This window comes from Falco peregrinus, unplaced genomic scaffold, assembly GCF_023634155.1.
Source record: "Falco peregrinus isolate bFalPer1 unplaced genomic scaffold, bFalPer1.pri scaffold_29, whole genome shotgun sequence".
Taxonomy (NCBI): domain Eukaryota; kingdom Metazoa; phylum Chordata; class Aves; order Falconiformes; family Falconidae; genus Falco; species Falco peregrinus.
The window spans coordinates 1,546,991-1,572,963 of record NW_026599598.1 but is presented as its reverse complement, the minus strand read 5'-3'; the positions used below and the strand labels follow the sequence as shown (position 1 = coordinate 1,572,963).

General features: G+C 44.8%; 1 pseudogene; it reads right to left on the bottom strand.

The window, feature by feature from the left end:
- Nucleotides 1–2,864: 2,864 nt before the first annotated feature.
- LOC129783323 (ankyrin repeat domain-containing protein 26-like) overlaps nucleotides 2,865–25,973 on the bottom strand; it is a 60,437-nt pseudogene continuing 37,328 nt past the window's right edge.

Here is a 25,973-nt window from a genome sequence, read left to right as displayed (position 1 = left end):
CTTTCAGAAGCTGCGCGTTTGAAACAGATTGGTTCCTGAAGCTAAGCCTTGCATACTAGGCAATCCCTGATTGGTGGTTAACTACCAGCAATTAACAGCAAGGTGTTACCTTTCCTTGGCGCCATCCGTCTCCCACTCCCCTGTGCTCTGCAAACATGCCTCATCATGTTAATTGCTGTCTAGACAAGCTCGAGCACATTCCCCTCAGCTAACTGATTGCCGCGCATGGTCCTAGCTTCCAGCCCGCTCCTGCAGCATTGTACAGACAAAATGAAAAAAAAGCAAAACAACCAACCCTCAGCATGCACTCGCTGTGTGCGAATAGTGCGTGGCCAGGTACTACGACGCTAGGTAACTGGTCCAGACGCTTAGACAGAAATTATGCAAGACAGACACCTGCACAGAAGATCAGTTCCCTGCTTTATAGAACAGGATACAGCTCTGCTTCAGCATGGTGAGCTCGGGTATTGCCAGATGTGTTAGCAGCACGTCCTGGTTTCAGCTGGGATGGCGTTAGTTATCTTCTTAGGGGCTAGCGCAGTGCTGTCTTTTGGCTTTGATGTGAGGCACTGCAGTTCCTCAGGCCTCGTTAGCAAAAAGGCTGGAGGGGCGCAAGGGCTGGGGAGGGGAGACTGCCAGGTCCGCTGACCCGAACCAACCGAAGAGGTATTCCGTGCCATGGGACGGCACGCCTGCTCTCTGTGTGCCTGGGGGCTGGCTGGGCAGGGGGCTTGTTGCCTGGGGACTGGCTGGGCATCAGCCGGTGGGCGGCCAGCAGTTGCGTTGTGCACCACGTGCTCCTTTCTTCCTTTCCCTCTCCCTTTTCATTATAACTATTACTGTCATTGTTCTTGCTATTCTTCCATTTTTATTCTGTTTCAATTACTAAATTGTTCTTACCTCAGCCTTTGAGTTTTGCGTTCCTTTCCAGCTCTCCCCATCCCTCTGGCTGAGGGGGGAGCGAGCGAGCGGCTGCGTGGCACTGGGTTACCAGCCGGGGTTAAACCACGACACCGCACCACTTGCAGGGTAGCTGGGGCTGTTTCCAACAAGCAGCAAGGAGCAGCCACCCACATTTGAGAGCAGGTTTTTCACTGGCAACCAGGAACAGACACGTCATCACTGCAGTGAATGACTGGACTGGGCTTTCCCTTGCTGCTGTGCTCGATGTTAACGCTGGTTTGCCCAGCAGCCGGTAACCTCCGCTTCTCGCTGGGAGCCAGCAGTAAAGCAGCATTCACCACTGGCTTTTCTAGGCACACAGAACGTGCAGCTTCTTTGTTTTTAGCCACAAGTGCTTTATCTCTATATCCAGGGAAGTGTGGCGAGGGGTACCTCTGAGGTAAAGGCAGGATGAAAACAGGACACAGGTGGTCAGCATGCTTACAGGATAGATACCAGAGTTAGGTTCCCTCTGCAGAGCATCAGCGGAACAGAGTGGCAGCGATCAGCAATGAATTATAAGCAAACGCCTGGATGTTTCAGAAGTCAGGACTCACTGGGAAGACATACTAGTGCTGCAGCAGCACTACTCAACCACTACTCTGCCACTGAGAAACTGAAAAACTCGTGTTTTGTAGCCACCATTCAACATGGTATTTTCAAGACAGCAAAACCTGGGAAACTCCTGACACATTTGCTCATGAGGAAAAAGCAACTGGCATAATAAGATTTTCTGGAACAGGATTGTTTATTCCATACAACTGATTGCAAAGATCTGCAACCTGCTTGGAGCTACTGACCCCAAAGGGTTTCTAATGTACCTGAGCAAAGAAATCAAGAAACACGCTTGCTTTCTCCTTTGGAAAGAGATCAGGAAGCTCCTGAACCTGAACTTGACTGTTAGGGCACAAGCCAGAGAAAGCCTTGCTAAAGCCAAGGTAAGCAGCACGCACTGCTCTTCCTCTGTCCACTCAGTTACTCACACATCGCTAGAAAGGTACCAGGTTAGTGCGGCATGATTTCACCCTGTGCAAACCCATGCTGACTCCTCCCTACCAACTTCTTGTCCCCAGTCTTCGGAAACGGCTTCCAGAGTACGTGCTCCGCCACCTTCCCAGGCAGCACGGTGAGGCTGCAGTTCCCAGCTCCTCGGGCTTGCCCTTCTTGAAGATGGGACAGACATTCCCTGTCTTCCAGGCCTCAGAGCCTCCCCTAAGTGCCATGCCCTCTCCTGCTTCATCAGGAGTGTCCCCACAGTGACACCGGGGACGGACTTTCGAGCGCAGGAATTGCCTGGCCTTCTCTGTACCGCCCTCACGCCTCATCATAACTGCTACCAATGCCGGTTATGGCAGATGCCAACACCGAATTTCTGTTCTGCTGCTCCACCAGCCAAGAGCTCTCCCCTCTCACTAAGAGCTGGCAGCAGAGAGCGGTGAAGAAACTTGAGCACAGGTCACGTCTGAGTTTATCACAGTGACTGACAACACAACGTGAACGTCAACATGTTCTGTCCCTGCTTCCTCTGTGGAGACACACTAGAAAGTGGCAAAAGCTGAACTTCTCTTTGACCACTCTGGTGCAGGCTGGAGAAATTTTGTTACGCCTTTTCCCTTTGCAGCTACAAATTGGCTGGCTCCCCATGGGATCAAAACCTGTGGGATTTCCCAGCCAGCAGAAGCCCACCTGCTACCTTCTGCCCAAACCACAAGGAGGATTGCTCTAAAATACAGGAAAAGTCTGGGAACTGATCATGAGCAATACCACAACATACAGCATGCTGGCCTTTTGCCTGGCCTCCAGGACAGGCTGAAGGTGCAGCGGCGAACAGAGCTGAAAGGAGCAGAGCGCTCTGGAGAGCTGTACGGTTAGGGAAAGGGGTAGAAAGCAATGTCAAGAAGGGGAACGATAAAACAAAGACATATACTAGATGACAAAGTTTATTAAATTTCAAGTTGAAACAGAATATCTGAATTAAATACAGTGCATTAACTTCACAAATATGTATTCATATAAAAAGGAACAGCGTCACAGCAACATTCATTGCTTTCCTCACTGCCTGTTAACCCAAGTCCTTGAATTAGTGGGTAAAACCCCCAATTTTTTCCAGTCTTAATTGATCTCGGAACAACCATTCTTCCTTTCCCAGAACTGGGACTTTGTTCTATCATCTTCTGATCACTACTGACTTCTGTGGACAGGAAATGACAACGCAGATCTTCAGTAACAGGTAACTCCCTGAAATAAGTAAACCTGCTTCTTTTATTGACACAAATGTCCCAGAACACTGGCTACCATCTGGGCTACAGCCACCACATCATCAGCTGCTAGCAGCAACAAAAAGATTGGCTGCCCTATCATACAAGGTTTGGAAAGTACTGAGGAGACTGGAAGTTAGTATTTTAACATTCATTTTTCCCGCACATGAAGTGTTTCAGGTACAGCGCAGCTGCTGATGTAGTAACTGGGAATGTCTACAGCTGCAGCGGCCTTTAACACAAACCCCAAGATGAATACCGTGAGGGGCCACGGGCACAAACGGAAACACAGAGGGCTGGGGCTGAACGTCAGGAAATGCCTCTTTCCGATCAGGGTGACTGGGCACTGGCACAGGCTGCCCATGGAGGCTCCATCCTGGGAGATACTCAAAAGCCAGCATGGTCCTGGGCAACCAGCTCTGGGCGGCCTTCCCTGAGCAGGGGAGCTAGAACGGATGACCTCCAGAGGTCCCTTCCAACCTCACCCGTTCCGTGGTCCTGTGATCCAAAACAAACATACCAAACCCACCACGTAACTCTCTTGGCACTGCTACACACTCACAGTAATGTTAAACCTAAGGCGCATAAGGTGACAGCAATGTGAAGTGCCCCGTCCTCCAGCATGACCACTGGTAAAGATTTCACTTTATCGGCAGAAGCAGTCACGGCATCTGGACTGAAGCAGCAGGCTCAAATCACATCAAATGATGTCCTAAGCATTAAAGTAACACTGGAAACATTAAAAACACACAGGGTGAAAGGATTAAGCAGAACAAAGGGAATGCTTTTGTTAAAACACAGAACATCAGTGGAGAAAAAATAATGCTTCTACGTTGATAAGAAACATTTTGACAATCCTGTCAAGCTCAAGAATCAAGGTGAGTCATTCTGCTAGTCCGACAAAAACAGGTGTGCTTCTTATGGCGAGTGCAAAATAAAACACCTATGCATCAATAAGCCAACAGGCAAGTGCAATGTGCTTGACATCCATTTGATAGAATTCACATTCGGACTGCAATAAACACATTTGCACATCTGAACTGTGGGAGGAGAAACTATAGACGCACTACGTAAACAAAATCCTTTCCGGAGCTTTTTCCCCAGCATTTTGTTCAAATCAGGTAATTTTTGGTTAAAACATCACGGTACTCCTGTACTGCCCTGCAAAGGGGATCCTGGTCAACGTGGATACTTTTTGAAGATCCATCAGAAAATACCACGGGAGAAGCTCCAGCAGATCCAGCTTCAAGTTCAGCAGTGGCTAGGGAGAAGAGAAACAAGATTCCCGTGTTGCTTTTACCCTAGACAGGGCCAAATCAGTCACTATAAAAACATTATGGATAACTGGAGAGACTACAGTCCAGAAAGAGATTTAAAAACTTCCAAGGGATCGTAACAATCAAAGGGCTAGGCACAAAGGGAGAAACAATCTTTTTCCACATTTGCCTACCAGTCAACAGTATTTCTAAAGCCAGCGAAAGAAATTCTATAGGCTACACATTGAACATCTTCAGGGAATCCACAAATGACTCCTGCTTACACCAGTGCTAAACTGAGCCCCCCTGCAGACCTCTCGAACCTCCAGCATCTGTTTTCCTTGAATGTTCAAAGCAGTGATTTATTGGAACTCTGCTCCTAAAAACCAGCTTCTGCCTTCTCTGTGACAAACTTAAAAAGAATCCGCCGGTGAAAACGCAAACGCCTTTGCAATGCAGTCAGGCCAGGACAAGTCTCCTAGCCTGGCACTTTCTTTGAGGGGCGTCTTTGTAACTCACCCTGGCAAAACCCTCTTTCCTCCACAAAAACACATACTCACTGAACGCAAGCCCACCTTTACTGTTCTTCTCCAGCCACGTTTTTCAGACAAGGTCCTGAAACCAAGCGCACTCTATGACACCTAGCAGACGCACAGTCAGGTTCAAAATGCACACGGATGAAATGCAACGGCTTTGTGTCCATTCGGACACATGGAACGAGCTGTGAAGCTACAGCTGAACACTCTCTGTATTACCAAAAGCATGCAGGAACAGAAGGAAATTCTCGCAGGGGCTACCTGCTTTGAAATAGCACCAGTCACTGCAAAGCAAAGCAGTGACTCTGGAGGAACGACTACCCTGAAATAGGTGGAATTCCTCTTTGGACACCTGGCTTCATCATGCTATGTGTTAAAAGCATTCAACTCATCTTATGTTTGCCTAAGTGCTACTAAATAATTTTTTCCTAAAGAAAGGGTATCTTTCATCACTGATTCTATTTTCCTTGCTTATTCAAAAAAAGACTGCAACATCTAAGCTACAAATACAAGCAATGAATAAGAAACAGCAAAAATCAAGGTCCAACAGCAGAGAATGTGCACGGTATGATTTAGTGCGGAATGCAACTGATGCACATGGAAGAAGCAGTGATGGCTGAAGTCTATAAACATCTTCTCTCAGGGCTTCTTTTACGTTTGATGCTTGTGCTCAAGGATTCACTCTAGAAAAACGTGACTTCAGCTTAAGCCAAGTGCCACCCGTGTAGAGGAAGTGGGTTAGTTTTCTCTGCACTTGTCTTTTTCAGGCAACTGCATAACATTCTACACAATCTTTTGGTAAGCAGGAAGTTTTCACATTCAAGTCTAAACTGGAAAGCTAGCAGAAAAACCTCCCTGTGCTTAGCACAGGAACTTGACAGCTTTCAAGCCATTATGTTCAAGAGTTAGGAACACTCCTCTTTTTCCTTAAAAATGCCCCTAACATAGTGACACATTACCTTGTTTAAGTTCTTTAGCGATTCTTTCATCTAGTTCCTGCCGTACCTAGAATTATACAGAAAATATAGTTAATATTTTAACAGTTACGTTTTTCTAACGTTAAACTTCTAAAACATTCTTAAAACCCACACATAATGAGAGAAAACCTAAAAATATAATTCCAAATAGACACATCTTGGTTTGGGGTTTGATTTCTACTGAAGAGAAACTTTTGGCCAGTCGGGCTGCAGCTGCCTCATTGCTCAGCAACGTTAACAAAACAATTTGTAACTCGCCAGCTGGATTATTACTGGGCATTTAACAAAATACACAGGAAGAAAGCAAGAAAGCCTAGCGCAGTTATTGCGGTGAAGGTACGGCTGAAGTTTATCATCAAACACACGAACAGAATGTCAGCTACACGCCGAGATATGTACAGATGCCACCCACAGGGACAAATCAGCCAGTTGAGGCTGGCTTCTGCAACTTCACAGAGAGAAGAGCTGCACCAGCAGCTGCTGCAGGATTGACATACACCATTTGTATAGAAAAAAGCGTGTGCCAATATTCTTCTTTTCTCCACCTTAAGATGGGAAATTGAAAGAGCTCCTACAGATGATGCCAAAACTTTTATTGTTATTGCAAATACCATGACACACATTTATAAAAATATAAAAGCACACACAATTTTTTCTTGCAAACTGTGTACTAAGACAGACAACCGCAGCTACAGCTTCTACGCAGCGAGTGCTGTGGGGTTTATTATGTAGCTGGAATCAGCCTGGATCACTGCAAAGGAGCACTTACGCCTCTTCTCCCCTAGAAAGTGGGTATTGTTACCAATTAAGTTATTCTCACTTACGATTCTGCCTTCAGAAGCCTTCACAAGAAGGAATCACATCTCTTAAATTAAGAGTCACAGTCCAAGCGCTATATGCTGTTGTTTACATTTGATGATACTTGCTACTCCTACATTTTTCCCATCAAATTTGTGACACACAGGAGTGAATTTCCAAACGGATACCATACAGCTTCCAGGGCTACGATGGCCATGAAGATGCTGCAGGGCTTGGACCTTGTGAGCTCTATGGAGAGGCTGAGAGCTGCAACTGTTTCTTTACTGGAGAACAGGAAAGCTCAGGGGGACCTTATCTATGTGTATAAATACCTGGTGGGGGGAGTACAGAAGATGGAGCCAGACTCTTCTCAGCGGTGCCAAGCAAAAGAACGGGAGGAGAATAGGCACAAATCCAGACAGAGGATATTTTAACATAAGGATTTTTATAATTATTATTTCTTAAAAAATTGTAAGCATGGACAGCCACTGGAACAAGTTGCCCGGAAAAGGTTGTGGCGTGTCCATCCTTGGAGATGTATAACACCTGGCTGGACAGAACAGTGAGAAACCTGCTACGGCTGACCCTGCTTTGAGCAGGGGTGACGCTGGACTAGATCATCGCTAGAGGCCCCTTCCCCTCACTCCTTCTGCGACTCTCTTGATTTTAGTACTGAATTCCTGGGGGAAGAACCATTTATTTTATGAAATGAGCAGACCCACCTAGCAGCGTAACAACAACAACAAGAACGGAAACACTGCACAGGGTACTCAACAGGACACAGAGAGCAAGAGCCTCAGGAAGGAAACCACTCTGCTGACCCTCACAAGAGGAGCAGTAACAGGCAGTAACTGCAAGGGTCAAAGGAGCGGGGCTGTAAACCAGCGAAGCGGAGGGAAGGGCTCTCTCTCCAGGAACACAGGGAAAGCTGGGACCAAATTCACCGGATCCTGCAGGAGAAGCACCCCTCCGCGATACTTCATTGAAATACTCTGTGCCAACAGAGCCGCATGAACAATGGAAAAGGACCCCCCAAATCTCTAATTGTTTTCCAGCAGGTACAAGCAGAAGCAAAATCCCGGACGAGACACAGGTAACAGAGAAAAGCAGGAAAACTAATGCCTAGACCAAAATACGGCCCAAACCCAGGACCAATCCCAAGCAAATAAGTAGCAGTTGAGGTGTTAGAAGAAACCACTTTCCCTCGTTTCTGGAGTCTTCACAATGACTAAAAGGTCCACAGGACCCTCCGCAACATGTACGAATCAATCAAGAGAAGAAAAAGATCTTGTTTTCCTCTTATTCATTCCATCAACGTCTTTGTGATTCTCATCCGTGTCTGAGGGAAGAGAAACAGGCGGAAATAAAGCCAACACGCTGATTTCTGACAAGGGAATGAATGAAGAGCCAGGCAAAATACACCTCCGAGGACCTTAACTTGCCTCCACTTTTCTCCTTCTCCCCAAACCCCTGGGAAAGGCATCACAGCTGAGTGTCCCAAACCTCCTGAGCAGGTACTTCTCACCTCACTGCACACCTCTTCAGGCGGTAACACACCAGGTGTTCATTTGCAGCAGGCACCTTCTCAACAGTTCTTTTTCAGAAAGTGGTGTTGACTTACTACTTGGCCACACAGGCTGCTTTAGTGCAGAGTAAGCTGGATCCTGTAAGACTCCGTGAGATGATGCTCAACTTCAGAACAGTACTGGTACTCCAGACACAACTGTTGTGACCACCAAGAACTTTTTGAATACCAGAACTGGCAAGGAGGGTAAACCAGCCTACTCCCAGAGCTCAAAGAAGTTCCATTGTAACAGATTAAATCCATAGACTATCATCTCACAGATGGTTAACTACCACAGAAGCCACTGCATTACAAACACATAAAGCAGAGAAGTCCCCTGCAGCAGTCATTCTTTCCCTTGGACAAACTAAAGTTCAAAATATGCGCAGTGTTAGGAAAATGTGAATACATCAGTAAGTTTTAATCAAAACCTAAGAGCATAAATAGACAACATTTCCAGTATAAAAAAATACCACCCAATATTAAACAATGCTGGCTGCAAACCCTGCCATGTATCTGGCTGCAGAGAAGAGAGAGACGGGCAGGTTTTTGATGAAGGAGCTGAAGAAGAAAGAAAAATGGCCTTAAGTTCACAGGTCTTCAGCGAGAAACAAGAACGTGGCCTACATGTAAATGAAGAAAGTAAAAAAGCTAACAACAAAGACTGCTACAAGAGTGCAGAAAGCCAAATCAGAAACGGAACAGAAATTGAAAGATGAAGTAGGAAGCAGACATTTCCCTTCCCACATTAAACTGGTTTCATTTACCCACTGATTCACCCTGGTTGCAGAGTTCACTGCTCTTGTCTGTCAAGACACCCATGTTCATTTTCACCAGCCTTTGGCACAGCTCTTAGGATTTAAGCTTGACATTTGTTAAACCTAACAACAGGACTCCAGTCCCAAAACCTCCTTGCAGCACTTGCAGGAGACGTTCCTTGCCTTAGGACTAAGGGAGCAGGTCTGAAATACTGAATTGCTAGTTGCTACGGTCACTGTCTAATGACATGCACAGAATTTGTCAAGTACTTGTAATTTATTCCACATCACTGAAGCTCTAATAAAAATAAAAACCACCAAAAAAACCTGAAGACATTTGCATGGGATTGGGATTCTGCTGGTTAATAAGCTTGTGCCAATATGAACTTTTTGGTATTTTTAAAGATCCTTTTGCACTTCAAGGTGATTCTTTTCTGTCGCGTATATATTTGATAAAGGGGAAGGGGCTATACTGTAATGGAACACATTTCTTTATGCTTTTTTAAGAATAACATGCTCGGTTTTTGCTGAACTTGCGACATGACCATCTTCAACATGTACGGCTCTATGTGTAATCACTGATAGTCATGCCTCATGTTTAGGAAAACGGTGCAATCTTTCAAGCCTTTGAACACCAAATTCCTTAGTTAAGTCTAAAGAAGAAACTGTGTCCACTTGCTAGTGGAGCACTCCTTCCTCTTGTCAGCATCATTTACCAGTGTTTCTTCCAGCAGCTGCAGGACCAATGAACACCATCATTCTGAATAATAGCAGTGTGAACTATTTTCACCTCTTTGCCCCTGAAGCTATTTCAAAGCTTCTGCACAAACGAAATGTACACAAACATCTTCCTCTTCAGAATGGCTGGCATGTTCCCTACTTCCAATAGCCCTTCTCACCTTGAGGAAGCTACTACAAGGAACACCAAATCTGCAGAGAGCTTTGACTAAAAAAAGCGGTGCAAAAGGACTGCCTGAGGCACACTGCAATTTCAGCTTCTTAACTCCCTGTCATCTAGAGCTTCAGTGGCAGAAGCATTTGTCATCTCCAGCCAAGGCAGCACTGCGCATCCTGAATTTAAAGGCAAGGCAAATTCTGTAGAAGGGAACCAGGTTAGTGGGAAAACAAAGCTGAGGCATAACTGAAGTAAACAGTGAAGTGAAGAAAAGGCTTGGAGTCTAGAGAAATTCTTCTGCTTTGAAACAGTCTGGTGAACAGACAGAATACTAGGCAGCACAACCAGCAAAGCATTTCAAAGTAGACTAACACTATAATCTCTGATTTCTTCCCTCATGCTCCAACTTGCCTCCTGAATGGCACGGGACCCCTGTGGAAATGACTGCACAGACTGTGCATCTGGTGATTTTGCATTTGGAAACTGATTGAGATTTGCCACCCATTATTGTATGCAGAGGGATACATGCAGTTTTTCCCCTTTTGTTACTTCCTGACTTCAAAGTCTTACGTTCCAATTCAATCCTCTTTTCTCAGATGCATGCTATGCACGTGACATACTGCACCCGACTGAGAAAAATTAAGCCCGCAGCTCTAAGCGAAATACTCACTTAGATGCACGCCCTCCAGCAACTACTGCACCTCTGAGAACTCAGTTCCTTTCTTCTGAAGGACTCCAGAGAAGATCAGGTTTTAAGACTTCCCTGAATACACTGAACGTCAGGTGACTTGAGGCTACAAGCAGCGCCACTACAATTAGTCTCAGTCGTTCCCTAACTGGTGATTACAGGAAGAAATATCATAAAGAGATGTGCAGCTGGATTTAGTAACAGGGAGGTTATTCTTTTTTTCCTGTTTCTTCTTCAAAAAAAGAAACCACAACTGTTAAACCCTTTTCTTTTAAACTAGGACAGCTTTTTTCCTAGAAGCGGGATGGTTTCCTCCTTTGCCTTTTTCTTCTTGTAACATCTCGCTCCCATCTCTCTCTCATTTTCCCCTGCCCTCACTTGCTCCCTGCTCCCTGTCCCTCTTGTTCCCTTGTCCTGGCTTTCTCCTTACTTCAGTTTTGCAGTGGATCCCTGAATTTTGCCTCCTTTCTGCTGCTTGCGTGCAGAATAATCCCTGCAGATGGTACAGTACTAATTGCCTCCCATGTTCTTTATGCAGCGTTATGTCCACCCCTCTGACACAAAAAACACATTCGCAACGATACAGAAAAGTTCATCTCTAACTGCCGCTGCTACGCACTACCTACACACCGCTTTGTCCATTTTTGTTTTGTTGTTTGGTTTGGTTTTTTCTTTTTCTTAAACCAGGCACAGTATGCAGACACGCTATTTAAATGGATTCTTTCCAGTGTAGGTGGGACCAGCGAACCGAGACAGACTTAAAAGTGAGCGAATGCTTCTCACATCCATTCAACAACAGAATATGCGAGGGACAGACACTGACTGAACAGGCAAGCTTGCCCATGCCTCAGTCCTATGCTAGGTGGGAAACTGATTACAACGACTGACATCTGGTTTCCAACTCTCATGATATCACGTTTACCATTCTGTGAGGGATGTGCTAGCATGCTGACTGCTAATTACAGGGCATACTTTGACCAGAGGTACGCAGAGGTTGCAGCTTTTGTACAAAATCAGAAAGCTCTGTAGACTTCCTGAGGAGCAGTTACATATAACACCACATAGCAGGACCCCCAAAAACAAATGCCTCCTATGCACAGCATACGTCCCGCACTCCAGTGAGAAGTTACGTGTCCTGTTCATGCCATCCTACTTTTGAAGCATCCCTTTGTTGGTATTGCACTAAAACAAGTTCCGGTGAAGAAACTGCTAAAATGAAGATCAGGGAAGAAGGAAAAGGTGTCTCAAACAAAGATGTCTGATGGGATTTTGCACTCATCATGAAGTTAGCTGTTTTAAAAAAGGTCATCCACAGAATGGCTTGGGTTGGAAGGGACCGTAAAGATCATCCAGTTCCAGCCCCCCTGCCATGGGCAGGGACACCTTCCACTAGACCGGGTTGCTCCAAGCGCCACCCAGCCTGGCCTTGAGCACTGCCAGGGATGGGGCATCGGCACTAAATTTTACTGAAGAGCTTATTTGGCAGCTTCCTATGCCACAGTATTCTTTATCACAGTTTCTCTTGCAAAAGAATGCTGTTACGCAGTCCATCATTTAGATCTCAGTATTTTTTGGTCTTTGAGCACTTCTGGAAATTTGTATAACCCTGATGACCAAAAGTCTTCGTTTCTACCACCTAGTTGTGTACTGTTTTGATGAGCAATTTGGTTTGGCATATTAGAGCATATGGTTTGGAACTAGAAATGGATTCTAACTTTAGACTGAAAAGCACAACCTTGCTTACAGATACTCTTCAACACTAGTTGAGAACAGTATTTAAAAACGCTTACCTTAGCCACATAGGCTTCAACTCTGTTTCTGGATGGTAACGTATTCCCGGTCGGGGTTAGGAAGCTTCCTCCTAGATTTAGACTTCTATTCAGTGCCGGATTGTTGCTAATATGTCCCAGTTCAGTTGAATACAGAACTGGACCACTGACAGCGCTGCTTGCAATTAAAGGTTTGCTTCTATGGCACTCCTGAAGGAGCTCAGCGTTGGCTTCTGCTAGTCTCTCATTAGCTCTGAAACATTCAGAAGCATACAAAGAATTATCTTTGGTAATAACACTTCCACAAAGTTACCCTCCAGGTCTTTGACTATTATCTGACTTCGGAAAGTGGAAGGGATTAAGAGAGTCCAAAAAAATCTCCATAACTGGATCTGGGGGTTTTCTGGAGAGCCTATTTCTAAGTAGTCACTCTACCTGCAAGAAGCAGCAAGAGTTAACCAATACTTTGGACTTCTCAGCATTAAGGCCTCAAAGCAGTCTGTGCACACCGTGGGTTTACATAGCTTTTTCTGAAAGGTACATCACCTGCGTAAGAACTCTGGGCTACCCTTCCCTTCCCAAAGAAAGCTGAAACCTATGACATGCGGCTAAAATGGAAGCCAAAAGATTTTTGTTGTTCTTCTTCATAGCACCAAATGCCGTTCTCTGAAGGGCCTATCCTTATTCAAGCAGTAAAGGACGTGACATTCTCTTTTCTGCCATACTTAGAAGAAGCAGCGCAGATTAGAGACTGGCAAAAAGGCTGCCTGTTAAAACAAACTCAACTTCAAAAATATCCTATTAACGCCCATGATCGGTGGCGTTACTGCTGGAACACTGAAGAGAAGCGAAGATAGTTCCAATGAACAGGGGGGAGCCTTAAGGTACTTTCATCACAAATATGCTATCTTATGCATAATGCTGACCAGATGTAGAAAAGGTATTTAATGAAGAAAACTGCTTGAGGAAAAAGTAGTATCTTATTATCACCCCAAAAGAGCAGGGACTTACCTTTCCAGTTTTTTTGCTAGGCACCTTCCATTTTTAACTTCCTCCAGATACAGGTCTTTGTACTTTTCCACTTCTGCCTGTGCGGATTCTTTTTGAAAAGTACTGTCTCGCTGGGTATTTTTTATCCTGTCTAATTCACGTTCAAGGTCTCCAATTCTCTGTTCTAGCTGGCTTGTCAGCAAAGCGTGATGACTGGCTCTGATTTGTTCTAATCTGTCCTGGGAGGCTGCCTGCATCTGAAGTAGATACACACTTTCAACCACCGCAAAGAAAAAGAGAACTCCCCTCGCCAGTCAATTGCACGTACCCAGTTTCAAGGGCCCAGCTCTATTCAGCGAGGCAGCTGTGCCTCCTCACTGCCATCAGCGACCAGGGCAGAACCCTGGAACTACCACACTGAATGATTCTTTTCATTCAGAAAGAACCCCCATCTTAGCACTATTACTCATCAAAGCTACTGATGAAGAAACACTATCTCTGTAGGACAGGGCATAGCATTCCTCAAAGAAATTATGGAGATGCCGCACCCCCACCCCGCACCCTGCAGCTTTGGTGACTTCTTTTCTGAGCGTTGCCCCTTGTGCAATGACTAAGGAAGATGCGTATGCCTGGCTGTGACAACTCTAAGTTGCAATACCCATTCAAGGATAAACAATGAGAACAAGACCAGTGGACAGTGATACCCCTCCAAGAACTGCAAAATGAAAATCCACACCTTGGGCAAGTTTTTGATTCAGGGCCTGCAGGCACACTGCATGCACATGAAAGCATCTTGCCCAACCATATTCCCTTCTCCCACTGCCCTTCAGGAAAAACAGAAGTACAGCGTAACACATGGAATCAGGCACCACCACCACCCCTAAAAATGACAACCAAAACAGAAGTCTATAACAGACACACATAAGAAATTAACTTACCTGCAAAATCAGGTTGACTTCTTGCAGTTTTTGTCTTATTTCTTGTGCAGCTCGTTCTTCCACCTCTCTTTTGTATTGTTCTATTTGGCTGCGATCCACCATGTTAGTCTCCATATGGTGTTTGAGATTAGCCACCTCTTCTTTCAGCTGGCTTTTGCTCTTCTCCAGTTCTTCATGGTTCCCACGCATGGTGGACAACTCCTCTCGCAAATCATGATTTTGTGCTTCTAGCTGCATGCCTTTTTTAGACTTTATCTCCAGCTGCTGGGAAAGTTCATCAACCTGTACACAGGAAAGGGGAAAAAAAACAGGGAACTCGGAGGGATCTAAAATTAGTCAGATCTGTGAAAATTGGTAAAGGAGTTGGCCATCAACACTGTATTTACCATCTGCTGATTCAGTGTTAAAACAAAAGTGAAACCAGGCTCTTCTTTCAAAACAAGAACAGCTTTCACATAGTTTCTGACAGCATTCCTCAGGTTCCCATCCTTCCTCAGTTCTGCAGTGGGTCACGGACCGAGAGGTACCAAACCAGCGGCATGACACCCGCAGGGCTAGGCTGAAAAGCACCAGGGCTATTCTTCTGCGAGGTGTTCATACGATCATAGGAAATCAAACACACCCATACCCAGTTACATCACAGCCACATTCTGGTTTCATCAGAAAAAAACCATGTGTCACGCTTCAGAGGAATTGTCACATGCTCTCACACGGTCAAAGCTTCGTCACAGAACTGACAAGACAAGAAACGGATACCCTTTCCTTCCATTACGCTAATGGATCTGGAAACAGTGGTTCAGAACACCGCTTTTACAGCACTGGTGGCAGAAGACAGTCTCTTTAGGTCAAAGCTACGGTTTGTTTTCAAAAGATTTCCAGGAAATATCAGACTTCCCATAGGTCCCAATGGTCAACTACAGCTTCTATCCCCTTCTTTCCCCCTCCAGAAACATCCATTGTCTATACCTATTAACCATAAAACATGATATCCCATCCTCTTTTGTTTTTAAAAAAGTGGGGGAAACCAGCAGAGTCAACACTTGAAAGAGTCTCTAAAACAAGTAGAAACTTTACACTTATTTAAAATTGCCCAAACGTAATTCCATTCCCTGTCATTCAAAATAACTCTTCCAACAGGAACACAAACATGCTGCTAACCTGTGAACTAAAAATGAGCCACTCTCAAGGCAGTTGACTCATTCTACAATATCATCTTCTAAAAAGGAGCATAATTTTGAAACACAGCTACTTTAGCAACAAATCTCAGTAATGAGCGGAGAAGCAGATAAAAGGTTCCATGCTACCAAACAGCCAGAGCAACCTCAAAAGCGTTTCTGGGTCTCCAAGACCAGGAAAGACGGACTGAGTCAGCTACTAGTAAGCAATAAGTTACTGCAGTCATTTTTTCTGCATCACCTCACACTGCATTGTGCCCTGGGAAGCAAAGACACCATTCCGAAAAGCAAACCCTCACCTGCCTCCTGCTCAACTCGTGCCCGAGACAGGCTTCAGGGGGTGACCTTGGGCAAGGCCAACTGCACAGAGCTGTTCCGAGTGATGGTGGCGTTACTCCCCTCTTCCGAGAGGGAATGCATCCGTCGGAGCCCGACGATGCTGCCACGGCCTCAAGCTGCAGCCAGGCCTGCGCTGGGCCTTCACTGCTCTCAGCCCTGACCCTCACCCATGGACGTGACGGCCCAGTAGGACTGCAGACCTGCCCATCCCTATGGACCGGCCTGGTGATCTGCACTCTTGGAGCACTCTGCTTACTGTCCCCAGAACTCTTCTGCTCTTCCTGGTGAGAGCCTGTGGGGCTGATCCCCGGCCTGTGTGGTCACAGACCCTGCCAGCCTTGCTGTGGCTCTTGCTTTGCCCTTCCTCTGCACGACAGCCTGCCCTTGACGTGCCCTCGCAGATACTGCTGTATACGTAACACTTCCATCTTTACCCTTAGGAACTACATCAGTATCACAGCCGTCTACTACTGTGACCATAGAGGGAACATCAAAAACCAGTCAAATCAATTCAGAAATACAGCCAAGAAAACAAAAGTCAAAATCAACAACATGAAAAGAAGTACAAAGAAAGAACAGAGGTTCCAAAAGAAAAACCACCACCACCAAAATAACCCAAACAAAGCAAAGCTCACCTTTGTTCTTAATCTGTCAGCTTCATTGACCATTTCAGAATACCTGTTCTTCATTTCTGCCTGCAAATTAAGCTGGGACAGTCCCCCTCTCTCCTCATACACCCTTAGTTTCTTCGTAGCTCTGCTCAGCAGCCTCTTCAACCTGCACAGCAAATGAGTCACAAAAACAATGAAGCAAAGGAACAAAACTGGACTTTTTCACATACTCTCATGTAAACAGCACAGACACCGCTTGCTTCATCTTTAACGTGCTTGACACACCAGGAATTACCAGGAAAAACCAGTATTCCTGTGCCACATACACTTGGGGAGTCCAGATTTCACCTGAAAAGAGGAATGAAAGACTCCCTTTTTCCCAGGAGAACCGCAGGGCAACCTGCAGCTGCAGTTGTTTTGGCAGCTATTGAAAACTAGGGGCTGATGTACAGAAGTACCTTGCAAGAACTAGCACGAGGCCGGCATCTGCTCACAGTTAGGTACACCTATTTTTACACTAAAGTTTAATAAAACATGACTTCTATGCAGGGATACCTCTTCACCATGCTAAAAAGCCATACCTCTTACAGTCTTTCTGCAGATCGAGGTTTCTTTTCATTTCTTGGTCCAGACGTAGTTCAACTGGGTGTTTCAACTCTACCAGCTGCTTTCCTTCCTTTCTTTCACTCTCGCACTTTCAAAAGAGAAAAGAAAGATGTATCACACACACAGAGCACAGGAAAAATACCTACGTACAGTCTGTGCATCTAGCGTTCTCCACAGAGAAGCTGCCGGACGTCTCTATCCGTTAGCCACGTTCCACAGAATGGCATGGGACAGAATTCCTGAGGATATTCCATCCCTTCAGGTTTCACATCAAACAGACCAATACGTAACTACAGAAACAGATGCCCTCGCTGAAGCAAAGGCCATCCTCTTCTAGACAAAGAGGTGGAAAAGATGCTGGAGAACACTTTTGGCAGTGCCTCTGCTCACAGTAGGGATTACGTAGGAATGCACTTCATGGGACAACGCTGACCCATCTAAAGCTTTCATGGGATCTCCCACCAACCAGCAGGCAGGGGCTTCTAGAGGAATCTGATCTTTTGGAGTTCTTCAACATTTTATGAACTAAGTAAGAAGAATCACCTTTCCTGATCAAAGCTTAGACTTGGATACCTTTTTTCTGTTCTCTGCTTAGATCTGAGGACTAATACCCCGTTTGCCAAAACCTTCCGCAATTCCGAGAGAAACATAACAAACCAGAACAAATCGGTATTCTTTGGTCCCATGCACATAACATACCAGGTGCACTGTAGAAACAAAATAATTTCAAGAACGGACAAACTTTAAATTGTTCTTTCTAAGCATATCCTTTACCTCTCTTTCTACTTTGTCAGTCTCATATTCGAAGACTTGTTTCCTTAAATCAGTACTCTTGGCATTTAAATCCTTGTTCTGCTCTTCTATGAGATAAATTTGCTTTTCCCTATCAGCTCTGAGTTTGTTCAGAGTATCATTCAACCGGTCCTGCACATCATTCACTACTTCTTCTTTCATGATCCTCTTGCTCTGTGCATCTTCCAGCTGCTGACGCAGGAAAAGGTTTTCACTCTGGAGCTGGGCCAATCGCTCCTGCAAGGACTCCTGTTTTATTACAAGTTCGCTTACTGGATCTTTCTCAAGTTGTTGAGCACGATCACATTCCTTTGCCTGACGCTGGGCTTGACTTAACTCTTTTTGTGTCATTTCTACAAGCAAAGTTTTTTCTCTGAGGGTTTGCTCCAACTGGTGAAGCTCATTTTCTAGCCTATTAGCTTTGCTTTCAGCTTTACACAGCTGCTGAGACAAGCTCTTGTTGGTTTCTTGCGTGTCGGAGAGGTCATGATGGAGCTTGCCTTGCAAGCGATGCCATTCATCACGTTCTCTGTGAAATCTTTGTTCAGCATCCTTTTCTGATGACCGATGACGTTCAAGTTCTTGAACAGCAGCATTCAGGCGGGAATGAAATGATTTAATTTCTGCCTCTAGTCTGTCTTTACTTTCGTTTGTCTGCTCAAGTTTGGAAGTCAGCACTGCAGATTCTGTCTTTAGGAAGTCCAGCTGCGCATTGTACTGAAGAACCGTTTGTGTTAATGCTTCCTTGTTCAGTTTAAGTTCCTTTTTGAGAGCTTCATTTTTTTCTTTCAAGGTCTCATTTTCCTCTAAAGATTTTCCTTCTTCCTCCTGGTGCTTAAGTCTTACTTGATTGATTTCTAGCCTTAGCACAGCAATCTCATCTTGTAGTAACTGATTCTTGTACAACAGATCCTTTTCTCTCTCAGTGTTGGATTCCTGAATGACAGGGAACATGAATAAAGAGCCAATTGGGAAACGAATCTACAAAAAAAACTTCAGCAATAAACTGCATTTTAACATTTCTAATACTGAAGGGTGACTTCAAAGATGAAGTTTCAGGCAATAAGCTACTCTGTGAACCCACGCGCATGTACAATGTACGTACACAACGGAAGTGTAACATCTCCTTAAAACCTAAGTGAACATCCCAAACACACAATACCCCCTTAAACCTACAACCAAATAATAAAATTATTTAAAACATCTCAAGTGTAAAGCTTTTAAAATGACAGTGCTTTCTTGTATGTGCATGCCTTTATAATATTGCCTTTAAGGTTGAATTACTTGTGCTACAGATCTGATAAAAACAAGGCTAGAAAGGGTATTTTCCTTCTCAAATGTCTTCTGAACACTTATCCTTTTGTGTTACTGGAAGTTAGCTATAAAACTCAATCACCCCCAGAATGCAATAGTCCTGGATATTTCCTCTTTATTGTATGTGTAACTTTTTTCCACTTGAACACATTCACCCTACATTTATTGGGCAGCACAGCCAGGAACAAACGAGGCTTCCAAGCACTGCACATTCTTAGGAAATTCAGTAAACTCTTTTCAAGATCTTTTTTAATACAGTGTTGATGGTTGCTTTTTCTCCTCCAGTTACTCTAACTCCTACAGAGAGTTGAATTCATTGTTGATATTCGATCATAAAATTTCAGTATGTGGAGGTGGAAAAGAAAGGCATACTTGAAGTAAGTAAGTTCAATAAGGGAATAACTAATTAAAAAAAAAAGCAATGGAAACACAAACACTGTCAAACAACTTTCTTCCTGGTCAACCTTGACATAGGTAGCTAGGTGTCTCGTTGCTAGAAACCCTAAAAAGTGATAATAAAATGTCTGTGAAATGACAAATAACAGATAGGTTACGAAACGGGGTAAATAGTGTGTTCTATTAGTTTCCGACTTGCACAAGTCATTCAGGTCCATACAGGAGTGATGCTGCTTTCCAGAACTTTTAAAGACATAAGAGAAAACAGGAAAGGTATTTACACAGTTAAGTTCCACTGGTAAGTTGTAAATAATCTGTCAAGAAACACGGAAAGTTATATAAGATTTATGATGACTTTAAAACAAACATGGTGAAATCTGACTTATTAGAAAAAAAAATATCTGCTTACCTCTGAATTTTTTCCTACAGATCTTCTTGTCTCTTCTTCTAGTTCCATTTGTCTCCCAAAGTGGTTGTTCAAAATTCCTTCTTGAAGGGCTCCGGCACTCTTTTCCTGAGAGCGCTGTGTCTGTGTTTCATCACGTTCCTCTTCAACCTACAGTAATACAACTGCTTGCATCTCGAGAAAAATCAGAGCTAGCAATACACCTTCCCACTCTCCCCAGAATACTTGAAAAGATTTTTGATTCCCCACAGCTATGATAATCCACCTATAAAGAATAAATTTTAATTTTCTTCTGAAAATATAAGAAGAAGAAATACAGGATGTTTTGTAGTAATTTAGAAAAAAGTCAGGCTTTGCCCGAAATACAAATGAAACCTAAATTCTGAAAAAGAAAAAAAAGGATTAATAAACTGCAAAGCCAAAAAAAAAAAAAAAAAAAAAAAAAAAAAAAAAAAAAAAAAGAACAGACCAATTGTGAACCAACTGTTCTCTACTGCCCTCAAAATTTGGCAATAGTTATCCAATGCCTCTTCCATGAACAAAGCCCCTCCTTCTCTAGGCATACTGGAATACAAGTGAAAAGAAGCAGAAAAGAAAGTGTTTAATTCATTATTTAATATACCCGTTTCAAGAGCTTTCTCAGTGTTCTTATCTCCATTTCTAAATTCCTTGAGTGTAACTCAAGTTTCTGTTTCCCCTCCCTTTCTTTACAATATTGATCTTCTTTCCTTTGGAGTTTTTCTCTCACTTTCTCACAGAGCACTTCTACTCTGAGTCTCTTTGCTTCTTCTTGTTTCAAAGAACACCTGGGATTTAACAGAGTATTTGAGAAACAAAAGCACTGATATAAAAGTAGATGTTCCACATGATGAACTTGCAGAGACAACTCAAACCATAAAAAAACTTAAATGTTTCCAGATTCCATATTTTCACTGTACTTTTCAACTTTTTAAAGAATTCTAACTTCATTCCATTGTCCACGATATCAGTTGTACAAGATACGGAAATAAACCATTGATTGATGTACCAGTTTTCTGTAAGGTTACACAGGGAAACGCACACTAGTGTGTACACTTCTATAATAAAAAAATAAATCCTCTTCATATTAAAGCCATTGTGTTGAAAAAGGAGTTTGTTGTCTCATCGGATCAAAGCATCATAAACTTTTACTATGGTTAATATACATTTTCTTGGTATACTGAGGCTACATATTACGGATTCAGTGACTAGAAGCAATACTGGTGAATCAGCACGCCACTTATCTATGGCAGACCCAACAATTTTTCAGCAAGCCTTCTGTAAGGCTGCCCACAGACAGAACAAGCAGCTTCTATTTACTCCAGAAGGATGTCAGTGTTCAAAACCAGATTCAGAAATGCATGGGGTTTAAGCTGGATACGATTAAAACCAGTTTTAAACCTCAGTGGATCTACCTCTGGGAGAAACTACAGCAATTTCATTTTGAAGCTGATCTATAAGGAAAGCCTTATGGAAGGTCAGCTTCTTTACCAACTGAAACAATCAGCAATGAGCACTGACATGGTAAAAAACGGTCCATGGTGTGCCCACGGTACCCAAACAAGAAAGCAGCTTTGTGTTTGATCCTTATTTTGACTATTTTTTCCGATATACTTGCAATGATGAAGAAAAAAATAAAAACCAAGTACCAACGTAAGGAAAGAACTGCCAATTGAAAGCCTGCTTTAGAAATTCTGCAAAACAAGAATCAACCACCACTAAAATTACTTGAAAGACTGACAGAAACATTTGTATTTGAATGGCGTATATTGCAAGGAAAAAGCTTTACATATAATTTCTAGCGTAATTTCACAAAAAGTGTAACTTTTGAAAGTATAAATTTAACGCTGCTTGGAGAATTCACTTAGAATGAAAATACTACTTCTTTATACTTGACAGATGCTTGAGGATTTTGAACACCTGCTGAAGTCAAACCCAGGCCAAGCTGGGACAGGCCTCGTCTTCCTCGTACTCCCCTCCCCCGCGCTGGGAGGCCCAACTCCCCCAGGCCCAGCTCCCGCAGCCTCCCCTCACAGGGCTGGTGCTCCTGCCCCCGCGCCAGCCCGGCATCTCCCTGCCGACCTCACACGGGCTGGGCAAGATCTCCTGGGCTGGGCGGCCAAAAACCGGACCCCGGGCTCGAGACACAGCTCAGCAAGCCCTGAGGAGGGGTGGGCACTCACTGCCCCCAGTGCCCTGGCACTGCTGCCCCCCAGACAGCCCAGGCCGCTGCGGGCCGCCCCAGCTGCCAGCTCACGGTGGCTCCTGCTGAGCTCGCTCTCTGCCTGGGCCGCCTGGCCCTGCTGGGCCAGCTCCCCAGCCACGCCATCCCACCGGGGATCACCACGAGGAGATCTCCCCTCCCAGGCCAGGGCTCTGCAGTTGTCCTTGCTCAACTGCCTACGGTGCCTGCTGGCCACCCCTGTCTGACGTGATGTCAACAGCGATGAGAAACCTCACACCTCCGGGTCTAGCTCAGGAGTGTGGGGAAAGGGGCGATCCCAAACTTGACCTTTCCAACAAACAAACAGGTAAGCAAACAAATGCTCTAAGCTCTGGTTTGACTTGCACTGGGTGGAGTTACCAGAAATCCTAGTATTATAGGCCAACTGAAGCCGCGAGGACAAAATGAAAAAAAAAACCAAAACCCAACCATCTCTCAGATCTCTCTTATAAATCCGATTTCCCCATACACACTCTCTTGTCCTCTTCTCTTGCTAGAAAACAAAGTTAAAACATCATCCAGAACATTGTACATGGAGCTGATATCCGGCCATTTTTCCCCTCTCACATTATGTACTTCATAGCATAACTGGCCCACGGGATTCAAAAAACCCAAACCCAAAAGACTGGAAACTTCTCACCCTGTTGCCCGCACCATCAGAGCCTTTTGGAATAAAACCACTGACAAGATAATACATTATCAGACCACAAGTTTACATACTTAAGGCTTTGGATGTCACTTTTCCATTCTGCTTCTTGGTGAGCCAATATGGATTTCAAATCTTGAGTCTTCTCCGCTCTGAACCGTGACTCCCTCTTTTCACCTTCCAATTCCCTTACTTCGCGTGAGAGAGCTGTATACCGATTTGTCCCACGTTCTATTCTCTGTTCATATTCAAGAAGTATGTTTTGCAGTTTCAACAAAATAGCAGAACCTGCTTTGAGACAGAAAAGACACAAAGCTGCACAAATACTGCCCAATGTATAAGCTGTTCAACGCTTTGCTGCATTAGGTGCAGGTGGCAGGTCTCGGTAGTGGGAAGGTCCCTCTGAGAAGCAGCCAGGGGTCGCCCCGTGCTGGACATGGACGGTTTCGATGGACCCACCGCAGGGCACAGCTGAGCCTCTCAGCCGTGCTGGCAGCACCTCAGGAAAAACAAATGCAGGAAAGGGCGAAACGGGCAGAGAAGGGGAAAAGCATGTGAAAACCAGCCCCGCAAACGAACACCCAGGTCAGCGAAGGAGGAGGGAGAGGTGCTGCTCCAGGTGCCAGAGCAGAGATTCCCCTGCAGCCCCGGAGAGAACCATGCTGGAGCAGATACCCACAGCGCAGTGCTGCGGAGGACCCCGTGCCAGAGCAGGCGGATCCTTCCCGAAGGACCTGCGACCCATGGAGGGCCCAGGCTGGAGGAGATTTTCCCCAAAGGACTGCAGCCTGGGGGAGGACTCACACTGGAGCAGGGAAAAGGGACGAGGACGGAGCAGCAGAGAAACTGCTACGTCCCGACTGCAGACCGCAGCCTCCCCGCGCTGCCTGGGGAGGTGGCAGGGAAGGAGCGCAGCAGAGCTTGAGCAGGGGGGGTGCCGACGTGTCCTTCTCAGGTTTGGGGTCTTTGTTTCTCACTATCCAAATGTATTTTAATCGGTGGAGTCTGTTTTGCCAGTGACAGTCACTGGGAAGTGACAGCCCTGCCTTCACACTGACCCACAAGCTTTTTCGCCCCATTTTGTCAAGGAGGGGCAGTGGCAGCACTGGGGGGGGAGTTTGGCCTTCAGCCAAGGTTAACACTTGCCTAATGAAATTTTAGCATAGTTTAAGAGCCCTAGTAAGTGATGCTTATGTTTATATAATGCCTTGTGCATATATGCAAGCAACTTGATTCCTGTTATACATTTATTTATTTATTATTTTTAAGCAAAGCCATTATTTTGCTGTACTCTTTGTCATTAGCTGTTGAGGGGTGTGCTGGTTGTGGCTGGGATAGTGTTAATTTTCTTCGCAGTCGCTGGTACGGGGCCATGTTTTGCAGTTGGGCCGCAAACAGGGTTGGTAGCACGGGGATGTGTTCCTTATGGCCCAGCAGCGCCCACACAGAGCCAAGGCCTTTTCTGCTCCTCACCCCACCCCACCAGCCAGCAGGCTGGGGGTACGCAAGGAGCCGGGCCGGGACACAGCTGGGACAGCTGACCCAAGGGATGTGCCATGCCACGCGGCATCATGCTCAGCATATAAAGCTGGGGGAGGACGAAGGAAGGGAGGGACATCCAGAGTGATGGCACTTTGTCTTCCCAAGTATTTGTTATGCGTGACGGAGCCCTGCTGTCCTGGAGATGGCTGAACACCCGCCTGCCCATGGGACGTGCTGGATGAATTCCTTGCTTTGCTTTGCTTGCGTGCGTGGCTTTTGCTTTTGCTATTAAACTGTCCTCATGCCGACCCATGAGTTTTCTCACTTTTCCCTTTCCGATGCTCTCCCCCACCCCACTGGGGTGGAACAAGTGAGTGGCTGTGTGGTGCTTAGGTGTTTTGGTGTGGCTGGGCTTAAACCACATCAAGGGGATATAAAGAAGAAAAAGCTCTTGCTGACTTTTGATGACCCCATTAGAAGGAGCTGAACTGTACTTTGCAAGAAGCTGCTTCTCCAGCTCTGACTAGACAGAGAACCAATGATAACATAAGGGCACATCGGCTGGTAATGCAGGCAACGTCTCAGGTCAGGTGACAGTCTCACAGCTTTTGAGGGGGATCTCTAATCATAAAGAGATATTATATCAAAATACGAAACTAAAATACTTAGGAATGCATACAAAGAAACCATGTTTTAAGGGGAACTTGTAACAGCTGAAGACGGTGACTTGAAAACATACCCGTATGATCCACACGAAGCTGTTCTAACAGCAGCATAGCCTCCTTGTAGGTTGAAGTTCGTAATTCCACATCCTCTGAAGTTGGGTCAGATGAGTGAGTTAAACCAGGGTCATCAGTTACTTCCGTTGGTATGCTGACCTACAAAAAATACAGTACTTTCTGTAATTCCACTGTCTAGGATTACAGACCATTACAAATGCAGGAATGATTCATTCTCTCCTTCACAGCCCACAGATTTGTCTCAAATACAATAAAGCTGCATACCAGCAGCAATCCGTACATCTGGTTGATCACTACATAAACACTGCTCCCATCTACGTGATTAAAAGTTGACAGAAACTGTTTATCAAGAACTTAGTTTACAGTACCTTGCTCTTTTCACTCCCAGTTGTTGCTGCAGGTCTAGAAAACAGAAATATATTTCAGTACTGGAATGCTTACATTGCATTATGAATAATACCTGAAGTTCGTTTGAAAACTTCATTTCAGAAGTGAATTAAATGAAAATCTAGTATAGTAGCTTCGCTAGATATAGATCAAGACTGAAACAATTATTGTGTACTATTATGTCTATTGGAAGGCTATTTTTTCCGCAAGATATTAAGCAAATAGTTGAAATAACTGTTCTCTCAGCTTCACACAAAGTGACAGAAATCTTACAGCTACAGACATGGAGCTATACGGTTACGTGCATTCCCTGTTTAACACCAGGGGTTTAGCTCTCTTCAGTACCGAGAATCCTTCTCCTACAGGTCAAAGAACTGTAATTTTGGATTCTCTGGTGTCCTGGGTCTGGCTGGGATGCAGCTTATTTTCTTCACAGCAGCCCACACAGCGCTGTGTGTTAGATTTCTG